Here is an 11,696-nt window from a genome sequence, read left to right as displayed (position 1 = left end):
ACACATCTTCACTTGATGACCGCATTTGGGGAGCAAATGAGCGCTGACCGGTCTTTACTGAGAGTTTCATACTGCAGCACATCGAGAGTTTCATACAGCATTATAGGCTGTACAGAAAACTCTATTGCACCGAAGAAACTTTTCCTTTAATTCCCGTGGTAGTGGCAGCTGACGTTTCGAAAGTCACTGAGTCATACATAATTGGGCGAAAGAATGATTCGAACTGAAAAGGTTTCAAGTATGGAATAATGTTTCCTTTCAGCCCACTTTATGTTGAAGTCTCCGATGATAGCAGATTATTATTATTATTATTATTATTATTATTATTATTATTTATTATTATTATTATTATTATTATTATTATTATTATTTAAAACTGCCAAAAATATTTGTGGAACAAACCTGTAAGTCAAGATAACAGTTTGTTTATATGTCATAAAAGGTAACAACAGAACGAATGATCATAAATAAATTGATAATGGTAGGCTACATACCAACCACTCAGAACCCGTGCACGGTCAGACATCAAGCTAAGAATCAAATGTTTGCCTTCATCACAGGCACTCAGATGTTCTGTGCACCTCGATTCGAAAACATTTGGTTATTTTGGAGTTATAGAAATTAGACAGTGATCGGCAGGGCTCTTCTGCCGCTACTGCATTTCGCTATTGGTGCAACATTGCCACTTTTCCAACATTTACAAGATGAGCTTTTCCTGGCCAACTTGACAACGTAATAACCAACTAAAGAACGACGCCATAAGCAGTTTTCATTAAAAAAAAAATAAATAAAAAATGCGCCGAAATTTCTTCAGCGCAATCGAGTTTTCTGTCTGTGGTTGCCTCAGCCACAGCCCACAAAACTCTTAGCCCACCCATGAAACTCAGCCACGGTCCGGTGGTGGCCTATGTTGTTGGTTCCTATATCGCTGCCAGAGGTATGGGTATGGCTAACTTTAATCTTAAATAAAATAATAACTACTGAGGCTAAAGGGCTTCATTTTAGTATGGTTGATGATTGGAGGGTGGATAATCAACATACCGATTTGCAGCCCTCTAGCCTCAGTAGTTTTTAAGATCTGAAGGCGGACGGACAGACAAAGCCAGCACAATAGTTTTCTTTTACAGAAAACTAAAAAGGAAGAACATCCATTTTTGTCCACATCTTCGTGACCAGAAAATGGAGTATGAAAGAAAATCTTAATTTTAGGGACGGGAAAGCTAAACTATGTGTAGTAGATTCTGGGATGTCTAATGGCAATTTAATACAGTAAATATTTCGCTTTTTCAAATTTTACGATATAAAAAATACTTTAATGAATTAAATCCTTATATCTTTACGTATGAAAACCTATTTCCCTTCAATGTTTGCATCAGATGTTTATTTTTATTATAATTCGAGTATTTAATGTATTATTATTATTATTATTATTATTATTATTATTATTATTATTATTATTATTATTATTATTATCATCTCAGTCATCCTATTCGACTGGGTGGTATTTATAGTGTGGGGTTCGGGGCTGCATCCTGCCTCCTTAGGAGTCCACTTTTCTCACTGTGTGCGCTGCTTCCAGTAACACACTCTTATGCACGAGTCTTGGAGGTAATTCGGCATCTAGTTTTTCCAGGTTCCTTTTCAGGAACTTGGGATCGTGCTTAGTGTTCCTATGATTATGGGTACAATTTCCACTGGCATATCCCATATCCTTATTTCTATTTTCAGGTCTTGATACTTATACATTTTTTCTCTTTCTTTCTCCTCTGCTCGTGTGTCCCATGGTGTTGCAACATCAATGAGTGATACTTTCTTCTTGATTTTGTCAATCAGCGTCAAGTCTGGTCTATTGGCACGTGTCACCCTATCTGTTGTGATACCATAGTCCCAGAGGATCTTTGCTTCATCATTTTCTGTCACTCCCTCAGGCTGGTTTTCGTACCACTTATTACTGCAAGGTAGCTGATGTTTCTTGCACAGGCTTCGGTGGAGGGCTTTTGCTTCTGAATCATGCCTCTTTTTATACTGATTCTGTGCAAACGCAGGACATTCGCTTGCTATGTGGTTTATTGTCTTATCTCTTATATTGCACTTCCTGCATATGGGTGAGATGTTATTTCCAACTATTGTTCTTTGGTCATATCTGGTTCTTAGGGCCTGATCTTGCGCTGTTGGCATTCTTTCTGTTTCCTTCTTGAACCATTGCCATGTCTCGTTGCTGGCCAGTTCTTTAGTCTGTCTCATGTACTGTCCGTGCACTGGTTTGCTGTGTGATTCCTCTGTTTTGTTTTTCATTCTCCTATGTCTGTATATTTGTCAGTCCTTCTTCCCATGCACTCCTTAGCCACTCGTCTTCACTGGTTTTCAGATATTGCCCCAGTGCTCTATTCTCGATGTTGACGCAGTTCATGTTAGTAGACCTCTCCCTCCTTCCTTTTTTTATGTTCTATTGTCTGATATTTGCTCTTGGGTGTCAATACTTTGTGTATTGTCATGTGTTTAATAGTTTTCTGCTCTATGCTGCCGAGTTCAGCCTTTGTCCACTCCACTACTCCTGCGTTGTAACTGATTACTGGTACTACCCATGTGTTTATGGCTTTCGTCATGCTTTCTGGCGTTGAGTTTTTACTTGACTGTTGCTTCAAGTCTCTGCACATATTCTTTCCTGATCGTGCCCTTCGTCTCTTGGTGTTTTATACCCTCCCCTCCTATTATTCGCAGGTATTTGTGTCCTGTCTCATCTATTTGTTTGATGATATTCCCGTCTGGTAGCTTTTTCCCTTCAGTCCTTGTTACTTTGCCTTTTTGTATGTTGATCAAGGCGCATTTCAAAATTCCAAACTCCATCCTGATGTCCCCAGATACAATCCTTACAGTCTGGATTTCCTTGATGCTCTTATCATACAGCTTGATGTCGTCCAGAACTTCAGATGGTTAATTCTGTTGCCTCTTTTCTTTAGTTGGTACCCAGCATCCATCTTCTGCAGTACTTTTGTCATCGGAATTATTATTATTATTATTATTATTATTATTATTATTATTATTATTATTATTATTATTATTTTATTGAAAACGATTGCCGCGTCAGCTGCATTCAGTTTATTTAGAGTTTTCTCTATTTCTCTAATAACTGCCTTTTCTTGGTTACTGCGTTGCGCTAGTAACACTCCGATACTTGTCATTTCTGGAGAAGAAAATAGTCGTGAATTAGGATATGATTATATTTTTGGCTTATACAATGCGCGTCCGGCAACTGACCTCTGGGTTTCATGGTCCGCAGAGTTATTCAGGTCTGTCTAGTTGTAACTCTGCTACATGTATGTAAGGTCAACGTTTCTCTCAATCTCTGTTGAGCATGCTCACAGTAAAGGACGGGAGTAGACTGATGTTCATGCTGCCAGACTGTAACTGTAAGGGGGAGATAGGATAGAGTGAGGGTTCGATTACAAATCGATTTAAACCCCTAAGGGTCCCCCGGAAGGAAGATAAGGTTTGGAAGGGGGTAAAAGGGGCTGATTGCTGAGTCCTACTCTTTATATATGCGATGGTTAGCAGAGAGTCAACTGTACGCTGACAGCTGACTGGCTGAGGCGAAATGCGTGCCATAGATTGGACGGCAGGAGTTCTTCTCAAGCCAAATTTTCAAACTCCATGGTCGCGTTGCTGTAGTCTAGCCAAGCGTCGGGGTTGGTTCACGATATTACTGTGTGGTGCGTGACGTTGCATGACGTCACTACCTGGCATCATCCGGCGAATATTTTCATTGGTTTCCGGATGGCTTGCTGGATCTTGCATTGCGGGACCGGGAGTGTTGCTTGATATGGTGTCTGTTGCAGGCCTTTACACAGTAGGTCGCTTAATGCTGGTGGGCAGGAAGAGAACCTCCTGGGTTGTATTTAATGAGGGCTTCACTTGCTGTATTAAGAGCGCCTCTAGCAACCTTAGGTATCTCGAATCCGGGGCCTTTCTAATTATATCGGTGTTCTCGATAATTTTATTTCTTGTGATGCTCCTATGGAGTTTTTAGCACCTTATTGCTCACGACAGGAAATCCTCTTAGCCAGTTTCATGGTGGCCATACCTATATATGATCCGGGGCCCGCGGCATCCACAGACAGGGCATTTAAAAAGGTATACCACGTTTGTCAGTCTAAGCGGATCTTTTATCAGCGGGGCCGGGTTGCTCATTATCAGGTCTCTTGTGCATCTATTTTGGTAGCAAATGACGAGGTCCAGTTGGGTGTTATCTTCAGCAGTATGTACAGTACAATCTCGGCAATAATTTTCTTTGTGGCATGTTTGTCCTCCTGGTATTTATGGTGCATTCTTGCTTTCTAGTATAATTTAATTCTTTCTTGTGGATGGGGCTGCGGCTGTTCACGTTCGTTTACCACCGATCCAGTGCTATGCATATTTCCTCATTCACATGCTTGTTTGAATATCCGTAATTCACGAACATTTGGGAGACACGGTTGAGTTATTGGTGGGTGTTAAGGCCCTCCTTATGAAGGCCTGGGTGGTGGTATTCTTATACCTTGCAGGGCACTCGTTGCCTCCATTAAGGCAAAGACCAAGATTGATCTGCTTCGTGTACATGGAGGTTCTCAGGCCCTCGTCGGTCTTGCTTATGAGAACGTCGAGAAAGGGAAGCTGTCAACTACTGCTCAATTCCACTGTGCAATTCAGCGAGCTGCATTCCTGCAAGAAAAGGCAGTTATTAGAAAAATAGAGAAAACTATATATATAAACTGAATGCAGCTGACGCAGCCATCACTTTCAATAAAACCTGTTTGAAAGAGGGTCTACCACCCATTTATAATTATTATTATTATTATTATTATTATTATTATTATTATTATTATTATTATTATTATTATTATTATTATTATTATTATTATTATTTTACCTCTTCTCTTTTTTCTCAGATTTTATGAAACTTAATAGGAATATACCCTTGGAATTGTTAATTAATTTTCCCGTAAATGTTGGACCTTGGCTTACTTTTAAAGGTCCCCTAGTTAATTTCAAGGCCAAAATATTATAATTTATCGAAATATTCTGACCCTAGTCATAGTTTTGAAAGCCATAAGTGAAATTTATAGGCTAAAAATTTAGTTTTCCCGTAAAATCTCTCTCTCTCCAAGAGACAGTGTGTGGTTTATCTTCCTTACAGAATTATTTCAAGTAAACGAGCAAGGAGACTAGATGACTAGTCTTATTGTCCTGAGGCATTCTTTGCCTTAGTGACTTGCAATATCTTCGAGCTATGTTTTATCATAGAGGAATAATTAGGCTACAGTACTGTATATCTGACCTTTCTCGCCTCTCCTCGTTTTATAAATTATTCTGATCATTTAGTCCTAATCTAGTTTTGAGCCCTTTGAGAAGTTCGAGAAGCCATCGATCCCCTTGTTAGAAATTTGTACTGAGTGTCTGTCTGCAAGATTTCCTGAAGGGATTCCTTTCCATTACCGTAAAACCATCTGGAGGGGCGTAGGAATAGGAGCGGATCCTCCGGGAATCCTCAACTTCTCCTGCATTTTGCATTTCGAGGAGATATCCTCCGAGGATGACACCTGTCGGTCCACATGTCGAAGTGTATGACATCCCGTGCGCTGAAGGACGCTACGTATAGATTTTAGTTTTTTGTAGGTAAAGGCCTTCGTAGTTTTTAAGCCATCTTTGATCGTACAAGTACACACGTGTGTAATGGTTTCTGATAGAAGATTTCTATTCCTTTAAGTACACAGATTATTTGTCCTCGTGGATTTTTAAGGGAAATGTCACTGATATACTTTGTTATTTTTCGGCAACGCTTTGTTTTCAAAAATGTAAAATATTATAAAGATTAACCTCATTAGTTTCCAAAGGAAGTTTTGATGCCTGTGTGTTCTCCTTGACGCGTGTCATTTTTTTCCGAACGTCTCCCAAAATTGTATGTGACTTTTCTCATTCGGCCAGACATTTTTCCCGTTCTCTGACTACAGGGAAACAAGAACATGAGGACTAACTGTAACGCTATACAGTTTTTTTTCTTTATGCTGTCTCTCTTTCCTTGGGCTTTTAAATTTCTTAGCGTTTTATGCCTACTTTGGTAGAAATTCTTTATACACTATGAAATACTGAATGGATATAAGATTACTCATACTTCTATCTCTGTCTTGTACATTCCTTGGGGGTTTCTTAAAAGTAGTTATGTACTTTCACCTCCCATTGCATTTCAGGTCTTTTTCTGTATGTATTACGAAAATATAAACAATTACCTTGATAGCTGGAAGGAATTGGTGCCATTGGTGAAATTTACCATATGACAGAGACAGGCTATAATCTACCATTAGTTGAATACCCAATACATAGAAGTAGTAATGGGTTTAGATTCTGTGTGTACAGGAAACTCGCCATATATGTACATTTTCTTCTCTGGCCACAACAGTAAATATCACGATTATAAGAGCATTGCGAGTGTATATATGCACCTGAAAATGTTTATGGGGAAGTGAATTAAATTAAGAGTAAAGCCAGTAAATTAAAATATCTTTACATTTTTTAAAGGATGCTTGCTCAACGGCAAAAAAGAATTATACTAACTAAAACTATTCCCCAGTTTACTTACAACTTTAGTGTTAGTGAGACATTTGAGAACAATGGTGTAATAAAAAATAACCGATCTCTGTCCTTAGTGTAAGATGCTCTACTTAAACTGTCCTTCTCAGTTCCATATCAAAGTCACTAAATGCACGGTGATTAGTTATCCGTTGGTTGTCTGCATGATACAGTACTGTTCATCATTGCCAGGAATCTGTAGGAATGCCTACAGATTCTGGCAATGATGAACAGTAAGCAGACAACCAACGGATAACTTAGCACCGTGCATTTAGTGACTTAAGGGGCTTTGCAGCGTCCCTTCGGCCCCTAGCTGCAACATCTTTCATTCATTTTACTGTACCTTCATTTATATTATCTTTCTTCCGCCTTGCAATTCACCTTCTCCTAACAATTGTTTTATAGCGCAACTGCGAGGTTTTCCTCCTGTTACCCCTTTCAGACGTCTCCTCTCTAATATCCCTTTCAGCGCTGAATGACCTAATAGGTCTAAGCGCTAGGCCTTTTGGCCTAAATTCTATTTTCTATTCCATTCCATTACCAAGAATAACCTCTGGTAAGGGGAATCGAAGATTCTAAGGAAGATTGTTTCTTAAGGAAAGAAACTACTCTTGCATTCATTCTTTCTGAAGCCTGTACTTTCTGTTCTTCGAAGTCTGTGCTCTTGTGGTACAAACTATGGTGTATAGATGGTAACAGTTATCAAGGGCCTGGTGACTGAATTTCTCCATTTTTTTTTTTTTTTACTGAATCACCCTTCTGTCATGCGGTCCTTTTACCATTTGTGGGTTACGAGATGTGGGTTCTGAATTTGTTTGGTGTCAACTGATTCCCAGTCACTGGAACGAGTGAACTTGACCGAATGGATGTGTTACTCAACGCATTCTCCTTTTTAGCGTCTGCGCATCATTCAACTTCGCGGACCTTTGGAAAAGTTGGAAAGAGATTATTTAAGGCTGAGTAACTTTTATATACCTGGGAATTCTGCTGCAAAGGTGTTTGGTGAGAAAGATCATGTCGTTATTTGATTTCTCTCTCTCTCTCTCTCTCTCTCTCTCTCTCTCTCTCTCTCTCTCTCTCTCTCTCTCTCTCTCTCTTTAGGGCTACTCTCTGCAATTAGTGTGTTGAGGTTGTAAAAGGAATATCACCAATGCTAAATTAAAAATTAAAATATAAATAATATAAAAAGAACGATAAAACTAAAAGTAAAATATACAATTCAGGTAGTAATTCACTTTTTCCCAGAACAATCGAAGTAATTAGGTGCAACATGCAAGTAGCACTTGTTTTTGACATGTTCGTGTGTATGTGTGTGTGTGAGACAAAAAAAATTTACTTCCGCGTGATACATGGTCCAGCAGTGGCTCCTCTTCTGGAACCTTTTCGCTAATTTGTATAAAGCTGCAGGTGGGAAAAGTGTCCTTTGTAGGCGTTCTCAACTTGCCGTCTATCCAAGGTACATTTTGTATATAAGTCTTTGAGCAGGATGTATTTCATGTTTTGTTTGCATAACCACATTTACTGAGCCATTTTCTAAAGAAAAATTTTTCAACCACAACTCGAGAAAAGTCACTGAAGAGAGAGAGAGAGAGAGAGAGAGAGAGAGAGAGAGAGAGAGAGAGAGAGAGAGAGAGAGAGCGCAGATGCTTCAACAGTTTGTCACTGTGACGCCTCTGTTATTGCAGTATCATCTTGCAGCTTCCTGCCAAAAAAAATTTCCTCGCAGAAAGAAATTAATCTACCCTTTGAGCAGTTTGTCTATATCATTTTTGACATTTTTTTGTTTTTTGTTTGTTTAAGATCTTTGTCTTTGCTTTCTTAACAAGGGAGGAGTTCGTAGCTATATCAGAACATGAAATTTGAAGAGTATTATGCGTTATTGGAGTTTACATTATAGTTATTGACGAATAGTTTGCATATTTAGGAGTAACCCCATTGTCATTTTAGGTTGATTTTTAAAGTGTGTATATTATACATACATATATATATATATATATATATATATATATATATATATATATATATATATATATATACATATATACATATATACATATATATATATATATATATATATATATATATATATATATATATATATATATATATATATATATATATATATATATATATATATATACATATATATATATATATATATATATATATATATATATATATATATATATATACATATATATATATATATATATATATATACATATATATATATATATATATATATATATATATATATATATATATATATGATTATTATCACTTTTGTACGTGATTCATTTATCACACATTACCACAGGTGAAAAATAAGAAACGGGGTGTAGGTCCTGACCGGTTTCGACTTTATTTCCAAGCCATTGACGAAGGACTGATACAGAGTGTGAGAAGTCACAAATATATATACTACAAGAACAGTACTAACGAACATACACAACCGTTAGAGGCTCCATATACCCACTCTGGCCGGTGTCGAGGTAGGAGTGGCCTTTAAAACTCATTTGGCTAAAAATCACAATAGACTCTCAGGGGACATTGCTGATAAACAGACCATACCCCACCTCAAATCCACACCTGACAGGTGTCATGGAGGCGGAGTTTGGAAACTCATTAACCTTACTACCCTCGTACTGTGTTTACAAATATGATAATCCTATTTTCATATATCTCTACTGCCTACCTTAAAGTTTAAACAATTTACAAATTTCTTTTGATATTAAAGGATCAAGTTTATACATCCCTTGACTGATATTCATATTATGGTTGTAACTTTCTTTTATGAAGCTAGATTCAATGATGTTCCTTTCCAGTGCATTATTAGAATATACAATCCTTTTGCCCCTTCCCAGTTGATAGCATGATTGTTCTCACTAACATGTACAAATATACCACTGTTCCCTTGTGCATATCTCACACATTTCTTATGTTGTTCAATTCTTTTTCCAGTGCTTTCCCGGTTTGGCCAATATAAAAGTTGTCACAAGACTTACACGGAATTTTATATACACACCCTTTAATATTGTCTGGGGAGTTCTTGATAAGTACATTTTTCATTGTTGTATTGTTCTTAAATGCGACATTAACACCAAAATTCTTAAGTAGATGAGGGATATCTTTCATACTATTATTATAAGGCAGAACAAGCAAATTTTTTGTGTTGTAAGGTTCTTTCTGGTTTTGATACAAAGTCTTTTTGCCGCTTCATATGCACTGTTTAATACACTATCAGGATATTTCAATTTTTGCCTGCATTCCTAATCTTATCTATTTCATCATCAATATATTCAGGGCTACATACCCGTAATGCTCTTAAAAACATAGATGAAAACACTGACTTTTAACCTTATTGCTTTGTCCAGAATAGAAATGCACATAGGAAGAAATGTTAGTGGGTTTTCTATACACACTATATTTAAACCCACTACTATTTCTTCGTATGAGGACATCCAGAAACGGTAAGCACCCATCATTTTCCATTTCCATCGTGAATTTAATTGATGGTACTAATTGATTTAACTTAGCAAAAAGTTTTTTACATCTTGGTTCCTGGCCATACACAAATTATGTCGTCAACATACCTAAACCATGTTACATTACGTGGGATTATGTTGTTTAATATCTTCTTTTCAAAAAATTCCATATATAAGTTACTTAACACTGGGGATAGAGGGTTTCCCATTGCCATACCAAAATTTTGTGAGTAAAATTTACCATTAAATTCAAATTTACAATCTTTTACACATAATTTAATCAGTTCAATTAAAGTACTTTTAGAAAATGGGATATCCAGCTGTGTGTTCTCTAACAATTCAGATAAAACGCCATCAGATCATCTATTGGCACCTTTGTGAATAGTGATACAACATCAAAACTTACAAGCCTGGATTCACTATTAATCTCTACACTATTTAGTTTATTTATCAGGTCCACATTATTCTTGATATTTGCATTTGAGATGGTACCTACTAATGGGTTGAGAATATCTACTAAGTACTTCGCTAGCTTGTATGATGCGGAACCAACTGAACTGATAATTGGCCTGGCAGGAAAGTTTGCTTTGTGAGTTTTTATTGTACCATACATGTATGGTAGCGATGGAGAGGTCACACACAACTTCTTTATAAGGCTTTCGTTACCTTTTAACAGGTTTTCACTTTCTTATTGAAACCACTATTCACATTGTCTATCGGGTTCTTATTTAATTCTTTATATGTGTTATCATCACCTAAAAGATTTTGCATTTTTTCTATATATTCACTTTTATTTAAAATTACAAGGGCGCCTGATTTATCTGCTTTTGTCATGTGTATATTTTTATCTTTTTTCAGTTCATTAATAGCAACCATAAATCTTTTGGGGACGTTTGTGGTGTCTGATTTTTTCATACTTCCATAAATCACTCCCTTAACCATGTTCACTTCTTCATTCGTTAAATCACTATATTTTTCCAAATTACACAGTCCTTTAGTTATTTCCTACACTGTTCCTTCCGCCAGGAGATAAGCAGCAGTTTAAACCGTAGCCTAAGGCACTAGTTACATTTCTATCCAGCTGTTTGTTTGATAAGTTGACGACACATTCATGATTGGCGTTGTTGGTCCAAGGGCTTCTTTCAATCAACAGTTTCATTTTATTATCGTGTTTCCGTTTCAGTTTCCGATACACTTGATTCCTCATCTTCACATGACAATATTCACGGAGGGCATCTCTCCAATCTGGTGGTATTGAGGCTTCAAAATGTCGTCTTTTCCTCGTGAGATCTTCAAAATTCTTTTTGGTTTCCAATGTTTTGATGTTGATATGTTTTTCCAATATGGCACGTTGTATTTCACCGAAGGGTTGGTCTTCTAATTTCAGCAAGGAATTGGTTATGAACGATCTTGGTATCACTTGTTCATCCCGACATTCACGTAAAAACCGCAGGTGTTCCTTGTTGGTATGAGCTTGAGTGAGGCGTCGGCAAAATTCTCTGACGGCATATTCCAAGATGGGGAAAAGAACACAGAAAGATCGGAAGGAGCGCGTGGTATCCATTGATGATTATTATAGGCAGTACGTGATTCATTTATCACACATTA

This window comes from Macrobrachium rosenbergii, chromosome 54 (genome assembly GCF_040412425.1).
Source record: "Macrobrachium rosenbergii isolate ZJJX-2024 chromosome 54, ASM4041242v1, whole genome shotgun sequence".
Lineage (NCBI taxonomy): Eukaryota > Metazoa > Arthropoda > Malacostraca > Decapoda > Palaemonidae > Macrobrachium > Macrobrachium rosenbergii.
This window is presented reverse-complemented; position numbering follows the sequence as displayed.